Source organism: Drosophila biarmipes, chromosome 2L, assembly GCF_025231255.1.
Source record: "Drosophila biarmipes strain raj3 chromosome 2L, RU_DBia_V1.1, whole genome shotgun sequence".
NCBI lineage: Eukaryota > Metazoa > Arthropoda > Insecta > Diptera > Drosophilidae > Drosophila > Drosophila biarmipes.
Window position 1 is genome coordinate 18,886,609 of NC_066612.1, and position 19,754 is coordinate 18,906,362.

A 19,754-nucleotide genomic window follows, 5' to 3' on the forward strand; every position below is an offset into this window, starting at 1 on the left:
AACCCAAATTTATGTTCTTTATCAGGTTATTAGGAACCACAAAGTGAGATTTCAGATGAGTCTATACCTTTGGCTATATTTACACTTTTAAGTTGACTCGCTGTAAACGCGCTTCAATATTGTTATCTCGAAAAATTAGGGCAATTTAATATTTAAATGATTTTACATTTTTAAAAATTCAACATTAATTTGACAAAATAGTTCCTTTTGTAACGACAATTAGAGCTACAAAATAAAAGTCAACACGGGTGGAATTTTCAAACTTTTGTAACTTTATTATTTAATATCTTGTGGAGAAGTAGTATTGAGTTTTATTAATGCGCTGCTTTAATTTTGATGGATCGACGATGTTAATTAACATCCAAATACGGGGATAGTGTGCGTCGCCGAACTCCTTCGTATATAAAGAGATTTGCCCCCATTTATATTCCTCTATTTCCAGTTAGCTAAAATCACTGTGGACATGTGCCCAGCCGTATATTTATCACTTTCGCTTCTCAGGTTGTGCTATTTAGAGGAAGCCGCAGAGCACATCAATCTGGACCCGCCAACTCCTTCCCTTCTCCAGAACAGCCGGGTATCTCCATCTCCAGTCAGCCACAACGGATGGGAATGAGAATGGTTCGTGGGATGTGCGGATGTCCCACGAGTCTAATCAGGCTGTAATTTGAAGGACAAGGCGGCGGGCAGCCATCAAACTGCTTGAGTTTCGCCCCTGACTTATTGCAGGTGACTCTTTTTTACGACCTCTCCCACTCCAGGTGGGTCACCCCTTCCGGGGCCTGAGTTTTTGATCCACTTAAGGGGTCTCTGTTCTCTGGCCGGACATTTGGCAAATGAATGGCCAGTGATTTGGTAGCTGGGCAAATGAATGAATTAGTTCCTTGGAGACGACCTCGTGGGCTTCGGACTGCTCCGTTGATTGATGAGCTCGGGCAGGGCCAGTGCTAAAAATTTTCTTTATTGATAATAAATTGAATTTCGTTAAAAATACCCCTTTAAATATTTATTTTAATTCGGGACTGAAATATCGCATTGCTGGGGGCGGTGAGAGATTTATGCGTTTGCCTCAAACTGTGAGATAAATGGATCGAGAACGCATCGCAAAGTGTTTACACTAACCAGGGGGCATAAACGGTGATAGATAGGGTTACGTAGGTCGGACCGGCTCTGGATCTGGATCTGGAACCGAACTCTTAATGAGGCTGAGAGATTTGGCAATTTGGTATTCCGATTTGAAATACCATTCCGAGTTACCAAAACGGACCTCGAGCACACGTGTTTGAGTGCCAGCTCATGCGTGGGGATCGATGAACGGTTGGCTCGATCGACTGGCTTTTGGCTAGTTTTCTATTAATTACACTGATTTATGTGCTCATTGTCCATTGTATTGTGTTGGCTAAGCCCTCCTTGCCTCCCTGACTTTATGATGGTTAACTCTTTTAATGGCACTCGGGAGTCGCCAGCTGAATCGAGGGGAAAGCACTTTTCCATTGTTATAGTTTCGGCAAAAGAAAGTTGATTACGATTCTCGACTTTGCCGGCCGTAGATGCCAGCAGATAAATATGGAAGTTGGCCGGATCTATTGTTAACCGATTTGAGAACGCATTAGCCATCGCAGTTGCAATTCGCTAAACCAACATTCTTTTCCACCGCAAAACTCACTTTGCAATTCCATCTAAAGTCAAGACACCAGAAGAAAACGATGAGGCAGCGGATACAGATACACAACCCCATCTTTTGCTGTGCAGTCCGTCTCTGTCAAAACAAATTTGAGGCATGAAACGATCGCGAAGCCAGAGCCATGGAATAAATCAGTTTGTAAACATAAATAAAACAACAGAATTTATTTTTTTCGCACATTTCGTGCATGGAAAGTCTCAGCCAAACTGCCGTCGTCATCGCCTCTGACAATAGGCCAACAAAATATCCTAACTCATCTGGAAGTGGTGATGAGGGGTGGGCAATGCCAATTAATGCATCCAGATACCACAGATTTTCGCGAGATAAATAATAATTTTTACGACGATCAATTTATTGGCCAGAAGCAGGAGGTCAAATCTAACGAATAAGGAGAGTTGCACATTTGGCAAGATCGAAGACTTCAACAGACTGAAGTCGAAGAAATGTATTATAATTGTTAAAGAATTGTTAAAAAACTTTAAAATATTTTACAAAAGTCAATCCAGCTCTTTACTTGTATGTTTTTCAGAATATAACGTTCTTAAATATACCGCTTGAATAAATTGGACACTTTACTTATAAAAAGGTTAATATTTTATAGTGCTGTTTTGTCAATATTTTATTTCAGAGAAAATTTAAACAAATATGGATTTCAATAAGTTTACTTATTTTTTTTTAGAGAACTAGAAATTTTTTGGATCTAACTCAATTTTCCTATTAAAATAAAAGCTCATTCTTTCACCTGAGGCGACATAACCGTGGAGGGAAACTCTCCCCATCAGTCCACCGAATTCACACTTGAAACAAACAAATAAACATCGGATGCGATCCCATCTGATGCCCTCCGCCCCACGGAAATTCCAGAACTCTCTGCACTTTTGTGTATCTTTGGGATGCGAACGAGCCGCGATTTGTGGTATTTTGATTCCGCTGCAGCGAGTGTTTGTCGATATTTGAATTATTTCCATCGCCACTTGCCCACCGGGTGGTGGATTGGGGCGGGGACGACGGGGCTGTGATCCTGTTGTGGGCCACTTTTTGGCCACAATTGTGTGGCCAGTGCTCCGTGCTCAATGCTCCGTTTCCAGCTCAGCGGGCTCATCCTGGGCCCCAGCCCCATCCCATCCGGATCCGATGGTCTCCCGTTGTTGTAAATCAATTGGACGCTGAGTGCCCTAATGTGCTGTCGATGGGTTTACAATCCGTCAAAACAGTTACCATGGACACAGGGAACTGCATCATCGCCACCAGCGACCTATTAGCGAGTGCTCCAAATAAACAATCAATCTGGAGAGATGTTAAGTGCCTTCTGCGAAAGCAATAAAAAGTATAGTGTCCGGGCATTAGGTATTTAAGCCTGTAATGAAGTAGTTCATATGAATTTCTGTTACGATATTGCCAGTAAACAAAGGATAAAACTTAAAAGTGCAGACTACAAGCTTCAGTGTTGGGATATAACAAAAGTCAGCTTTTAATTTGCAACGTGCTACTTTATTAAAATTAAGTTAAAGACAAGGCGATTATACACATTTGCTTAGAACAAGAAGATGATAACTTTTGTAAGTCGTAAGAAAAAGTAAATACTCATCCGTTTAGTAATAATACATTATTTTTATATTAGAATACAAGGATTTAATATATTTCAGAAAGGTTAGCAAGTTACCAATCTTTTTTGTTAACAAATATAATACTTTTACCAACTATCGAGAGACTCATTTTACTTGATTCTCCCAGCGGTTCCATTACGTGTTCCATCCAGAACATCGATCACCCTATCGCATTGGCAACCAATGGCTCAGATCAGAAGCCTTCCTCTCCAGCTGGCAAACCTGTTGGTCTGCTTTTGTGAAGCCAAAATAAAAGACCAAAATTGTAACAATGGCAGCAGGAGCAGAGCGATCAAAAGTTACAGCGCGGCAATGTATCAATGTCAGAGCTGGGCGCTGGAGATCGGGCAATGGATCCACCTCCTCCTCAGGGCGAGTGGAGCAGTTCGACCATTGGCGGAGGATTCCGATACCATTGTCTCGTTCGCTTCGGGGCCAGCCCAAATGTCAACTTTTTGAGATGTTCCCCGTGGAACTGGCTCGTCTTATTGGTGGATCCACCGGGCCAGGTTGGCCATTGTTATGCGGTGTTCTCCGCAGCCCGCGATCTCTATATGGACTTGCCTTGTTGTCGCTGTCGTCGCCATGTCAAAAGGAACGGGCAAAATCCGCGAGGCAGAAACGTAATCCCAGGCCAAACAAAAACACTCCATAAGAAATAATAAACAAATCATTTCGCCAGCACCAGCCAGAGAATTCCTTCGGTTTGGGGCCACCCGCATACGAGGCGATATTGATTCGATCGCAGGCTGTCAAGCCTGTTGGCGAGGTGGGTCCACCCCAGCCTCCCACTCTGATCACCCCATCCCACCCTTTGCCAACCCATTCCCAACTGCGAGCCGTCGAGGCACTTGATTTGAGTTTTCATAATTGCATGTCTGCGGTGGAGACTCGCAACTTGGGGAATGCAACTGGGGGGCAGATCTAGGTGGGAATGAGAAGGAGTCTCTCCCGCCAGTCACATGTGTTTACTCGAATGTAATCTGCAGTTGCTCTCCACCTTAACAGCCATGGTCAAAGCATTAGGTGAGTGTTGTGTCAAAAATATTCCAAGCCTGATTGGATTATTCTTCAAAAGCATACAAGTGTAAAAACACCGAAGAAATATTCAAAACAGTAATTAATTTCAGACTCTTACAAGGACACAAGATTATTGTGTCGTATTAAGATTTTATTGCAAAACGAGCTCCACGGAAAATGATTGAACTACTAAAACAAGAACTATAACACCAAATTAATAACCACAATACTTATGTTACGAAATAATGACTAAAGTCATTTTACCGAAATTTAATATATTTAAAACACTTTAGAAAAATTAATTCTCCTATCAATATCATGAAGCCAATCGATTTCCATCATAAATAATATGATGGCATCTTTAAAATTTAAAATTTAGAAGTGAAATAGGATTCTTCATTACTTACGAGCGTTTTTTTATATTTACTAATTTCTTTATACATATTTTCTTATGGAATGAAAAACAGATCCAGAACTCGTGTTAATTTGCGGGATTGTAACGAAATGTTCGATGCTGTTCGAAATAGATCGCGAACATCTATCAGGGATGCCTGCCAAGAACGCCAACTGCTGCGGAGCACCCAGCAGCATCCATGGACCGTCGGAGGAACTGGCAGAAGTGGGGGCAGCGAATCGCGGGCAGATCCGAGGGAGACTGCGGAATGGGCTTCTGCCCGGGACTCATGCGAGCCTGTTGATTGCCCGAGTGGAATTGAGTATCGCAGCTGCTGGGCGATCTTGTGCTTATTTTAGTTGGGCATACTGTCAAAGATATCCCAGCTTGCGGCGCGGACTCCCTCTACTGGGGTGCTTGCCGATCGGCTGATTGATGATTTGTTTGTTTTGATATACGCCAAAAGGGGCTGGGATCGGGGCAGAAATCGCTTCGCACCCCGAGGGAAATAAATTATGCCAATATTTGTGCTCGCCTGCCAGTTGGAGCCGTGTATACTCGGAGCAACGCCACCCCAGAGCGAAAGTGCGATCGGTATTGGTTTTTAATTTATGAATTATAATTTATTCGCCCGATTGGCAATCACATTTCGGCCGCTCAAAATCATTTCGCAACCGTTTTGATATACAACAGCAATTAAATTTGAACATTCTCAAGGAATGCGAAATATTATTTTCCATTTGTCGACCTCTCGAGTATATCAATCGTTGAGTGCTCCCATTGATTGGGGCCATAAAAATAGAAATGTATGTATATATACCTTAAATATATAAAAACCATGCTAATTTTGTAAGCTGAACATAAAATATTGCGTTTTTCCATCTCTCGGGGCAATAAGAACTAGCACTGAAACTTTCCAATTGAACGATATTTGTTCTTAATATTTATTTTCATTATTAAACAAAGATTAAAAAAGCGTACCCCGTTTGATATTTTGTTATTTTTCAATCATATTTACGGCTCACCAGATCGCTTTCAACTCCAAAGCAAAAATTTATATTCGTAGGACCCTAAAATCCGAGCTAATTCTGCTGGAGCACTGGGAACGCTAATTGCTTGGGACACATTTCTTATGCCTGCAGCTGACACTGACGCCTTCTGCTGCTCCTTGGTCCTTGGCCGCTGTCGCCGTTAGCTGTTATCAGCGGAATTTTAAGGCGCATCTTGACAAAAAATAAAAAAATGTAAAACGAGGACGCTGGAGGGGAAAAGAGGAATGTGAGCCGACTTTGGACATGGGCAATTCATACCGCTCCTTCTGCGGCTTCTACGGCTTCTGCGGCCTGCTAATTCGCTGGCATTTTCTTTATTTTAGCCAAATGCGTTGTGTCGCCCCAACTCTTCCAGTGATGACCGTTGTCGTCTTTGGGCCATCCTCTTCTTGGCCGCAGCTCTTCACGGCTTCAATTGCCGCCTCCGCGGCCGCCAAGAAATGAAATTCTTGATATCTTTTGTTTGTCCTCACGCTGCGGCTGTCCTAACGCATCTTTGTCCTTTCGCTTCCCTAATTAAAAAAAGAGGAAACGAGCTAGATTTAACAAGTCGAACCGGATATACTCTTGAAGATAGTTCAAGAGGTGGTCTGAGAATACAAGGTCTTTTTCGTTATACTGTTGCTCAAAACATTACTATAGTCACAAAAATTGTAACCTTACTTTTTGAATTTCTATTTGTTAAAATACATTTTCCTACTTTATTTGAAAATAATTTTTTTTCTTTTTTATATAAAAAATAGCCATTGACTTCTACTTACTGAAATTGTATACTTTAATCATTAAATATTAATTGGTATTTTTCAAATAATACTTATTTGGTATCATTTGCTTGGTATTTATTTAAAGTATATAACTTTTGTATATTAATGTTAATATGCCTTATTAAGAAAGAATTTAATTTTTAATAAAATAGTACACTACTAGCCAAATCGTAATACCCACTTAAAGGGTATCTAAAGCAAAGGAAAGGAAAACCCAAGCCGAAGCGAGCCGAGTGACCGCACTAATTAGCCTCAAAGCCACATTTGGTATGCTTTTGATTTGTAAAAGATTTGCGCGCGATTCCTTAAAAAAGTGTTGGGATCTCGAAGGGTGGGTAGAATGCGGGGGAGGATTGCATTCTCGCAATAATTACAACGTATTGCGACTCCTTCCTCCATTGGCCGTTGTCAGCAATGAAACAATTCAGTAAACATGTCACATGCAACCGAATCAATTTTCGCATCAATTCGTGGGTATTGTGTGAAATGAAATGCCATGTCCAGGTCCAGGCCAAAGCCAAGACCACATACATTCCCACTTGCCCCCTTTCCATTGTTTCCTCTTTCTAAGAAGCAAGTTTTCGGGGAAATTCCTAAAACGAGTGAAGCATTTGAAAGTAACCAGTGGAGATTTTTCTCCTCTCATGTTCCCCATCAAAAGTCAACGAAGATTGCACTGGAATTGAAATTGAAAATATATATTTTTTTTCAGTTGTTATGGTAGAGAACTGTGGTGGCGATTTAAGGGGGTATATTAACTTAATTAGTAATAGTAATTAGTAACTTAATTATTTAAACTTAATAATTAATTCATGACTAACAGAGCATTTTAAATGTTCCATATATTATATTGTCTAAAATTCAGAGTATTAATTAAAAATCCGAAACCATCCATATTTGAGCCAAATACATTGATATATGGTATCCAATTTTCAACAAGTGAAAGGATAATTTCAGGTGTCTAAAAGTATGCAATAAACAAGGGAGAGTTGCGCATTTGTATGTATTCGTTGCAATCAGAATTTTAAATATAATGTTGCTACCTTCCGACATCTAAAATTGCATGTCAGTTTTCAAAACCGTATTAATTTGTGAGTTCTTTTTCGGAAGTATATGTTTTTGAGATATCGAAACCCATATTCTCCCCCCGTTAATCTCGATTTCCACGCCTGTGGCTTGCTTAGAACAACACTGATTTTTGTAGCTGTCTTACGAGCTGGTGGCGGGTGCTTCTGCCACTTCTGCTGATGATGCAACGGATGACGCTGATGGCTTGGACTTGGACTGCGCATCCAGTTGTTGTCGACTGTAATTAAAAGCAGGGCACAACGACCATGCTGGTCCAGTAGAAGGGGAAACAGCAACAGAAACATCAACTCGGGGACTTGCACTTGTTTGCACACATCGAAAATTGCTCAGACACTTGATGACAATTTCAGTTAAAGGAAAAACTTGCGGCAACACATTCCTCCAGCCAAATGGACGGGGAGTTGATGGACCAAGGGGGCTTATCTCCGGCATTCTCGAGAACATTTTAATCAATGAACAACCCCAAAGACTAATAACTTTTGACCGCTATCGATGTGCTGTGTCTGCGTCTTTTCGAAATTAGCAATAGAACGAAATCAAAGGAAAATGAGGGAAAAACAGACGATGGGACAATCGCAGATAGACAAGGACAAATAATGACAAGCCAAAGGTCCTGCTAACGTTAGCTATTCCCCCTGTTGTAATGACGGCGGGAACGTGTGAATCGAGAAGCGCCAAACGAATCGAAATCAATTAGCCAATTGCACTTGAAGATGCCCAGTGGCCAGAGATATTGTCCCTTCTGCCAGTCTCCCCAGAACAGCGAACCCTCAAGCCCGAGCACAGTTCAAGTCCATTGTTATGTGACCTGTCTGGCACTTTCAACTCAGAGGTTTTCTTGTCAAATACAAATCCTTAAATTCCTATATTCAGCAGTTTAATGATTAAGTATTATTACTCCGAACTCATGACTATTTTAAGGAACTGTAAATAAAATTATTTTCTTAATCCCATCTTCATTAGAGTTTAATAGCTTCCCAATCTCCTTCTTCACTCGTCCAAATCCAAATTGACAACCAACACGTTCCCTCTCTAGAAGTGTCAGGCCATTTACATTCCATTTGCACAAAGAAAACACTGAAATTCCGAGACCAAAAAACCCAAGAGTTATTGAACTCCACCCCACATACAGCACCAAAAATACCCACATTTTGATGCAATTTTTATGCACAACCAAGGCCAACAACAATTACAAGCAACGGGCGCAAAAGTGTGCTTAAATTATTGATGAATCCCTCCCAGATGGATCGACGCCAGCTGAAATCACTCATAGACCGAAAAACATAGGACAAAGAAAAACAAGTCCGGGGCCCATAAGCGGCAAACCGAAAACCGAAAAACCCCCTTTGAGGTCCGTTTGAATGGATAATGTATTGCACATCATCGTGAACAATGATTTCATGATTTTACCTCGGCCCAGCACTCCATTCAAGGGTTGATTCTTTCGGGGATTCGCCCACTAATGGGTCAAGCGTCACCCGGACGGACGTCAAAGTGTCTGTAAATCACCCGCAGGCCAGCAAAAACAAAACAAATCCGGGGCAGTTGGGGGTTGTGGGTTGGGTTCAGAGGTAATGGACATCGACATGGACATTTGAGGTGAGGCCAGCTGACTGGCCGGCAAATACATCATGAAATGCTGAGCAAAGTCTCCGGTCTGAAGGGGTTTAGGTTAACCAACCCGCTCTTAACTCCTCCTAGTCCGTTTTTTCAACTCTGCTTTTGTTTTTTGGGCCATCTCCTGGCCGTTGTACTCCACTCGTACATATAATAAAGAAGGAAAGCAACGTAAATTACTCTCCACGGTATAATTTAGTTGCTTACTTCACGTTCACATTCCCATTGTTGCTTTTGTGCCATTTGTGTGGGCCATCCTATTCCATTGCATCAAAGTCAGAGACATGCACACCAGCAAAATACATTATTTCCTATAAACTTTCCATTCTGTCTGCAGTTTGAACCTTTAGTTTGAACTCCGCCACCGGCCGCCAATTCAGACTTTTCATTGTTCACCGCTCTCCGCTTGAGAGATTGGTCGTCAAGGCTGGTGGACCTATTTCCAGATAGAATAGAGATTTGCTATCCAGTTAGGAACTAATTTCATGAGTACTGTCCAACTACTTATTCATTTGAGTCAATTCATGAGGGAACTCATGAAGTTGTTCACCTTGTGAAGGTGATAATCGATGACTTTCCCCAAGCTTTTGTCACTTGGTAGCAAGGCACTTATAAAAATTTTCAGATATAAGCTACAATTGATCTTGTGGACTGCCATACAACTTGCAAAAGTTTTCTCCGAGAGTTGTAAGTTGTTTTCTAGCTAGTTAACTTTTTCTAAAATCCATAAGCAAAAGAGATGGTCCATTAAAGTTAAATTTTTTTGAAGTACATAATTTTAAGGTTTTTAGTAAATAATTCCATTAAAAGCCTAACTACCATTAAAAGCCTACATGTACAGCTAATATCCTCAGTTTTCCCCATTGCCAAATTGCAACTTATTATAATCCCTTTAGATTAATAAAGTTGTATCGCTAGGCAGTGCTGCTTAGTTTTAAGAGCCCCAAGTAATCCCCAGCATTGGTATCGGCTTACCGGCAGATCTCACCTCATACTAGGCCCTTTTAGCACTTTTAGCCAACAAATATTAAAAGCCGAAAGCAATATTCATTAAAAGTGGCCATTAAAAAGAGCCCAACTTGATGAGCAGTTCTTCTTCGTTCTCGTTTCTTTTCGGTTTCACACTCAGAGATGCGAATTAAATTCATTGTTCATCAAAGGGGTTTGGGCTTGGGTCAGGCGGCGGTGCAAGGTTGGGCCTCGTAATGCTGTCGTTAGCAGAGCTATCGCGTTGAGCTCTCCAAAACGTCGAGTTCCCAGCACTGTGTGAGCATTTCATTTTAATGCGACGACTAGCCATGTGAGAGGCGGGCACTGGATCCCCTCTAGGGTGCTGGAAGCCCTCTTCGCTTCTTCATATTTCGTACTTGAAACGTAATTACTTTAGAAAATAATCGTTAAAAGTAATGGTCTGTATCAAATATATTAAAATATAACGCAACGGTGGCGACGACAGCCAGAAACAAGGACGAGACCTACAGCGAGGAACTCTACCAGCGTCAGCAGCTCGGGGAAAGTCGGAGAAAGCGGCTGGGTCATCCTGGACATTGCGGGGGCTCTGGCCATGGACGAGGAGGTGTCTGGCTCTGGGCATTCACACTCGTCATGTCAGGAGTCGTCAAAGTGTTCGCCAGCATTCGTACGTCAGGCGAAAGGAGTCCACGCTCCATTGGCGGCCCCCGCACCGTGGTTCGATGGCAGGTGAAAACCAATTAATATTGCATAGTTGTAGTGCGAGTACTTAAAAGGCAATGAATCGTAACACTCTTCCGGCATGTTTAAAAATATCTGTAAATGATTTTAATACATTTTAACAAAGATAAGAAAACGCTCAGAAACTTATTTTCTTTTTAAAAACTATATTTTATAACCTAATGAAACTTGATATGGGTTTGATAGATTATTTTGAAATATTTATTTATATTTAATTATCCCCATAAAGCTTAACATGTGGTGGTTTTTTAAATGCAATATGTCTAAAAATTTGTAAGCCAAAATGTTTATCTGCTTGAAAAAAATTTTTTTGTAGACAAGTTTTTGTGTATATTAGTCTTTCAAAACTTGGGCAAACCAAAAAATTGGAATAAAATTCGTTCTGAATTTTTAATTTCGAAATATACATTCAAGGGATAACTTTGAAATGAAAAGCCAATCTCATTATTTTTTCACATCTTGGAAAGGACCCTTTAAAATTGTAAGTAATTCTTTTAATGTCTCGGCCCACAGTGGTTGGTTAGAAAAAAGTTGCGGAGGGCACGGGCTCGGACTCGTGGCACCCGGCCTGGGACCTGAGACCCGGGCCATCAGTTGAAATGAGTTTTTATCAACGTCTGTCTGCCGGCTATCGCCAGTGGCATCTGCTGGGGTCAGAGGAGAGTCCTGGGCACATTAGTAATTTTATTGCACCTCTGGTTCGGGATCCTGTTCTGTTTCTGTTGCTCCGCTTCTATTTCATTCATAATATAATTCATAATGTCTCCCTGCACTCGGGTTGACATTAAAAAAGCAATTCGCGTTCGGCACTTCATCTGCAGGAATAGTTTCCGCCCTGGAAAATTCTACCCCCTGCATCGCCTCCCAAGATTCATCCGATTCATAATGCATAAGGCGCCAGCCTGTGGCATTACCATTTCCCATTCCCGTTCCCAATCTCACTCCCATTCCCCTTCCCGCTGCCGTTTTCATCTCATTCCTATTCCAGAAGTTCCTTTGTATGTTAAATTTAATTTCTTTTGTTTCGTTACTCGCACGTCATTTGCAAAATGAAATTATTACAAAATGTTTTCCTCTTGCCCGGTTCATTTGCCGATGGTTTGGTTCGGTTCGGTTTGGTTTGGGCCCCGGCTTTTCGTTTGCCTCTTTGCATTTTTCCTCCTCCTAAGAGCTCCTTTCTTGGCCTCGTCTTCATCTTCTCGGGCAGCAACAATTCCCGCGGGCATATCATCTGCTCCATCACTGCGCTGGACTCTTGTTCTGGGGTCCCGGGTCTTAGATCCTACTTCCCATTTCCTTTGGTCTCCTCCCCGGTTTTTGTGCTCACTTCCCCTTTGTGGCAGCTTCTTCCCAGCTCTGTTCTTTTGCCCATTTCTTAATCATTTTTGAGTGTCTTAATTTAAGTTGTATGCTCTGGTTTTAATTTCGAGTGTACTGTGAGTGGCTGGACCCTTAACTGGCCCTGATAGTATCATTAGCATTTCCGCAGCTCATTTCCCCGCCCACGAAAGTTCTGGATTCATTAAATATTCCTTCAATTTTCAGGGAGAACACCGTTTACAGACATTTTTAAGTGAGTAAGCCTAAATTGTAAAAGGGAATTGAATTTAGGTCTAATAAAAGGAGAAAAACATTAAGTTAGGGAGTATAAATTATATACGTTTTATCGTAACAGACCCTATATTAAATTTTATCTCCGATTCAGTTCCCTTGTGATCTGTTCTTACGGAGATCCTTCTTCATTTGTGGCCATGTCCCACTGGTTATCTTCAGCTGGCATCGTGATGGCCTCATCATATTTTCTTTGGCTTATTTTCCCCTGCAACATTTTTCAACACCACAATGCGAGGATCGTTTATCAAGCGGCCATGTGGAATGAAACGGGTCTGGACCGAAGGATCAATGTTCTGCAGAGGGAACAAGATGCCCCGAGAGGTGCGAATAAATTACGCACATCTGTCAACTTTTGAATTAGCCATTAGGGCGCAAAATGTGCACCATTAATAACTGACACCGGAGGCTTGATTTGATTCGTGCCACCACTGTGAGCCGTGGCCATCCAAGCAGGATCCACTGTACCGCTCATGTCCACGCGCTATGTCAATGTCAGCGGCGCACAAAAGTGGACACTCGGTAGCCGAGGATGGAGAAGCAGTGCAGTTGCGCCTGCGCAGCGTCCTAATTGAAAGAAATTACTTTGAGTGGACCATGTCATTTGTCACCTTTTTGTGTTGCCTCGGCTTGGCCTGAAGTCGACTCTTTCTGCGACTCCCACTTTTTTCCACTTTGGCGGTGATCTTATGATGGAAATGAATACTTTAAGCTTGTTTTGGGGGAGGTGACTGTTGCCTTTAGATATATCAGGGAAACCATTTAAAGAGCATAAGATGTTATGAAGGTCAAGCAAAAATTTTAAATTTATACATATTTCAAGTTTTTATTTTTAAGGAGTTCTAAAATTCTAAAGGAAGTATAAAAGGTTGATTTATAATTCCAATAACAGCTATTTTTCTAAAACAAGAACAAAAAAATAAGTAAACAGGTAACACAAGTTTAATTTCTTTTACTTTAGTATACAAGTTGTACAAGTAAATAGCACAGGACACTTTAAAAAACGTACAATCAATAATTACTTACATACAGTGAATTGTCTAATATTAAATAAATATATTTATATATTTGCATACAAAGAAAGCTACAAAACGTTTATGGATTCACCGACAAATAATGGTCTGACAACTTAACAACACATCTATATCTATAAACTCAAACATTGATTTTCTCCTATATGTCTGATTAAACCATCATCGCCCACGCTTGACCAATCAAATGCCAAAATGCGGCAAAAAATTCCGCCATCCGTTGACGTTGATTTCAATTGCTGATGACACAAACATCAGCGGCAACAATCAGTTGGCTCATTGCGGTCACTCGACACGGTCAGAATCGGATGCCAACGGTCAGCAGCCACTATGCAAATGGCTAAGATTTGCCGTCGGACCACAAATCGGGGGGCAGGATGGGGCACCTGACCAGATGAGCAGTTGACCAGATGACCAGATGGGTGTCAACTGGTGGCGTTGAAGGATTCACGGTGTGACAATGCTCCACCGCCTGACATGCGGCCATAATGCGGCTCTCCAGCTAAACGGCAAACAAACAAAGCGACCCAAGCAGCAAGCAAACAAACAAAAACGAGAAAGAAAACTAAAACTGTTGCTGACAGCAACAAGGATGGAAGCGACAACAACATGCAGCAATAAACTTGAAGTTGACAATTGTAAAAAGTCAGGGAACACGTGAGAGACGGCCTCGAAGTGATACCTACCACGGGCAGTGATGGGGAAATCTGCATAGGTGGTATTATTTTCGTTGGTACGGTTTTAGGAACCGTTAACGTGCTTTGAAAGAAATACCATTAAAACTGGAATACAATGTTATAATAATAACAATTTGTTGTAATGTGTTACCTCGGGATGCTAGTCTAAATGGTTTAAAAAGATATCTTAAAGATATTAATCTGTCATTTATTACAGGTTGTAAAATCCACAATTGATATAAGCCCTCCATAAATACAAAACTTGTAATCGTTACTTCATCTCCGAACTATATTTCAACCTCTGCCTGTAAACGTTCCCAAAAACAGGGCAATAACTGAGCCATCACTGGCACACAGCAGCAGCAAGTACGGGTATCAAAAAAACAGGCGGCAACAAACGGCAATCATAAAATCAACAACTATGAAATTCATCACTGCCCGGTGAAAAGCCTCGCCTCGTTGACACTTCCGCCTCGCTCTGGAGTTCGGACGAGTGTATAAAGTCTGCACTGGATTTGGATCGTCCGGCAGTGGCAACAGCAGCAACACTCAACTCTAGACAGGCGACACAGCAGCAGCATCATCATCACTCACGGACAGAACGGAACGGCAGCATAACGGTGACGGGTAAGTGAAATTAATTGCATTGTTTTTGGCCAATGAATTCCTAGTTGCCAGTTTTTGTTTTCGGCTTAAACGCCTTGACGCCTTTTTGCCAAAACACCAACGGAACCAGCAGCAACATCAACATCAGCCACCGAGCAACAAGGCCAACGGGATGGGGAGCAGAGGGCGTCATCACACTGCGGCCACAGCGCGTTCCTCTGCTCCCAAATCCATCTCCCCGATCCGAGTCCTAATCTCCATTCCAATCCGTAGCCCTATCCCAATTCCTGTTCCCGTCCCCATCCCGCTCCTTGGCCTGTGACATTTTGCAGTTCATCACATGTGATTGCCGCAGTATGTTGCACAAAACATTCAATGGGCACAGTGTCAATGAGGTTCTATAAGGTTCACCAAATCTGAATTTTCTGGGGAATATAATAAATATTTTTGCAAAGCATTAAATTCAAAATGTTTATACTTCAGCATAATTTGATCTTAAAGTAGACAATAATTATCAGAATTTTGGTACTATAAAAACTTCAATTTAGTGAAAAAATAAGTAGCCTTTAAGGACTTTTTTGAAAGAATTTTTAAAGGCGTACAAAAGAATGCTACAATATATTTCAATATGAAAGTTAAATTGAACGAAGACGAAATACTTTTTCACTGCATACTTTTGGGGACCATTTTAGGCGATTGCAAAACAATTGAAAACCACACTTAAACTCGAAAAAGTTTACATATCTTATGAACGCAATATGTAAATATTAAAGATATTTATTTTGTAACTTGTAACTTGTAACTGTTAAAACCAAATTCGCATTTTTTATTAAACTTTGCTTCATTAAGGTGTTCCTAATGCAAATATTAACACCTTTTTCGCTATCTGGGTGCACTGTGCGGCAGTTAGGATGTTTTTAGATCCACTCGCTGCTCCTCCCCCGCCGCCAGTGGCTGTTGTCCTCATCGCTTTATCGCGCCTAGACGCAACTCCGGCCTGGAGCGCCAGTTTCAGTGGCACAACCATGCCCAGTCCCGATCCGAATCCATCTGCCCCGTCCTGCCCCGCAACGCCCCTCCTGGCCAGGATTCTCGTGGTGGCTCTGCTCTAGTTAGTTACCATCATCAACATGTTGACATGTCTATGACTGCATGCATATGTATGTGCGCTGACATACTGTTTGTGACAGTGTGTGTGGGGCAGGGGTGTGTGTTGGGTGTGCTTGTGCATTGCAACGCGCTAACCAAGCTCAACAGCGTTTATCACTCATGCTTATGGTCTTGTTTTTGCGGTGATATATCACACTTGACACTCATTCATTCAGTTTCGGAGTTTAGTGTTTTGGGCTCGTTACGTGCCACTCCCACTGCCTAATTCCCACATTCACATTCACATTCAGTCAACCCATCCTCGTCCCCGTCCTCCTGGCCGCCGTTTGAATTTCATCACATTCTGAGGCAGCAATGCGGACACAAACTTTCCCCACTTTCCCCTCGAATGTTCATTGTTTTTTGGCACTGGCAATTGCGTAGTTAACGGTCACACAACTATCGTTAGCACTGCACTCAGAAATCAGTAGAAGCAGTTGGTGTATTATTTTTTTTAAGAACTTTGGATAACATATATATCGTACGATATCTTATCACCTTGACCAATAGCTTGAACCGGGGGAGTTTTGTTATAACCACATAGCATCGTTAATTCCCAAGTTCTTAAGGGTTTATAATAATACCATGCAACCATCCAGTGAAAACCGGGATGTATTTTATTTATTAAAGGCTAGATTATTCCAACTCCTTCACAGTTGTCTATTGCCTGTTGATTCCGTGAGCCCCTGTTAATTTGCTCGTCGATAGTTGGATCCCCAGTCGAGTTTTGGGACTTGCAAATTGGGCAGTGAACGGGGAAGTGGCAATTCATCTATCCGCTTCATATGCATTTTGGAACCCAGCTAGAGGTTTTTTTGTGTTATTTGTCTTATTGTTGTTGCACGGGCTGGCTCTGTTTGTTTTTCAATAGCTCCACAAATGTTTATGCAGATGAATTGTACTTTGAGTTGTGTTTTTGTCTGGCTTGATGCTGCTAGACGTTTGGAGGGAGGGAGATGAGGGGGAAGAATGAGAGGGCTCATCCGAAAAGGACTCAGAGTCCTTCATCATTTGATGAATGGTGGCATGTGTTTGCCAAGCTCACCATAACGTTTCTGTAAGTTGTGGCTTGGAATCCTACATCAAATGGAGTTTGCTTTTGGGGTTCTTATAGCAAATTATTACTATTTTGGCTTTGAATAATGGGAGTAATTTAATTATAATAATTTATTATACATAAATTTTTGAATATTTTTAAATCGCTTGAAATCAGCTCTTTGAGTGTCTAAAAGTATGCAATGAAAACTTTTCAAAATTCTCTTTCTAAGTCACTGTTACATACTTTTAGTAACCTTTGTAAGGGATATTAAGTCTTCCCATTTCCTGTACTCTATCGTACCTCTAGTTCAAGGCGAAAAATAACTTAAATCTGCAAAAAATCATAAAATTCTAATTCGCTAAAAAATTTTTTTAAATCAGCTCGACAAGTGTGAAAATGTATACAATAAAAACTGTTTTCTTTCAGAATTCTCTTTGCCATTCGCTGTTGCATTTTTGTCACCTTTATAAGAGATATACAATATACTGGAAATTAAACTTTTATTCTAAAAATTTCGAGCTTGAAGCAGCTTAAATACTCCGATTTCCTCTGCTCTACCATACTTCTAGTTCAAGGCAAAAAATAATTAAAATCTCAAAAAAAAACATGGAAAAATTCACCCGCGGCTGTGCAAAAATATTCCGAAAATTTGCCAAAACTCTGACAGATACTTCGAACCCACAGCTCGTAAACATTTGCCAAAACCATAATTTGTTGTGTGTTAGATAGATTCCATTTAACTTTTGACTCCATCTCAAATGGGGGCGACCGAGTTCCCAGGTAGCTGCCATTCAATCCAATTGGGGTTTTGGTTTTTGGCTTTTCCCATTGCTGCAAAATGTAACCGAACCGTATCTGCAATTGTGTCTAAATTTAAAGGCGAATACGATTCATTTTTGAGGTCTTTCGGGGAGGGGTGATCATATACACATGGAATGGGGAAAGAACTGGCGCCTGCATTTTTATGGCATTCTGGCGACTTCTCTGTCGTTGTGGTTGTCGTCTGGACGCGTCCGTCACCGCGAAAAAAGGCGTCAGGATTTTTTCCGCTCTTTTTGCATTCTGCATTTTTTGACAGATGGACAGGAGATGTGTGGGGGTCTGGAAAATGATTCCGCAGAGTCGCGCGGAAGTTGCAACTTGTGATAAAAATCGTGTGTCAATTCGATTTGTGACGTTAACCGCTGCCTAAACAACAACAACAAAAGCCGGCCGTTTTTGCAGGCTTGAAAAATGTTTCTGTTGCAATAGAAAAACGGACGCGTTACATGACATTTGTGGCAGCGAATTGGCAGCTTCCACAGGCCGCCTGCTGGATGCAATTTTCACAAACCTGACTGACGGCCGCGACTTCTGGGTGGGTGGAGCAGGGCCTCGGAGGCGATTGAGATTGGCCTGTACAGTGAAAAAGAAAAGAAATTATTTACACTTTTACAGCTAAAGATGCAAGCGGCACATTTATCAACAAATCATCGCACCAACTTGGAGATATGGAATCCAAATTTGGGGAGTGGCGGCTGCGTCCCACCGAAAACGTTTCCAAACCGTCCAGAACAAAACATTAAGACAAATCACTGGCTGTGAGTGGTTCGTTAGCGGCCAAACGCTTCACAATGACCTAAACCTGAGTCTTGTTGAAGACCAAATATCGTTCTTCTCAAGCAGGTACAACGACCGTCTAACTGCCCACCGTAATCGTTTAGCCCGGAGATTACAGGGGGCTATCTCAATTCGCAGGCTCAAAAGAAGACATTTTGGGCTGCTCCTAAGAGACTAATATGAATATATTATTTACTTGAAACTAGTCGTAATTTGATCTACTCCTATATACCAAGTTGAAAACTAATTATAATTTATAATTAAGAGATTATTTACTTAAGAAAACATTTAGGTTAAAGGCTTTAATTAGATCTGTTCCTGGATTATATTAAATAAAGATGTTAATTAAAAAAAAAAAAAAAAAAAAAAAAAAAAAAAAAAAACACCTAAAGAGTGACAAAAGCGACTCTTCATTACGAGATCATCAAAGACCCCCTTTACCAGATTAATCTTGGGAGTAGGGCTGTCAAATCATCATTAGATATCGATGTTTTTGACTAATGATGGTGGTTCCTATGGATTCTATTGATATTTTCTAGCATTTTTCGCATTTTGGCGAAAACTCGTCGATTTTTGCGAACAGAGTCTACACCTCTGATATATTTTTCTTTGGTTCGGGCTTTTAACATGTTGAACTTCCATGCCGACATATAATTCTGTTTGTAAAATAGTCTAGGGCTAAGCGAACCAACTGTGCGTATGGATAAAGCCAGCTCAAGTGTAGTCCATGTTTCCGGACTAAAAGCTTCTGTCTTATATGTTTAATTTTCACAAAAGGTATAGGTAAAATAGACGTGCGTACTTCATAAGTAATACTTATAAGCTTATATGTCTTTAAACAATGAAATTAAATAATTAATTAAATTGAATTATTTTAAGGATAACATACATTTTTTATGGAACGATAATATCGATGGTGGCCCAGCCATCGAGTTGCTAAATTTTTCGACCATCGATACTATCGATGGTACCATCGATTGTTTTACCAACCGAATTTAAAGGATATACATCATAGTTTGTTGTTCGGAATAATTATTTGCTTAGCGAACCTTATAGATGTGTATGCCCTGACCACTGTTGTACACTCTGTGGGCTGGCAGAG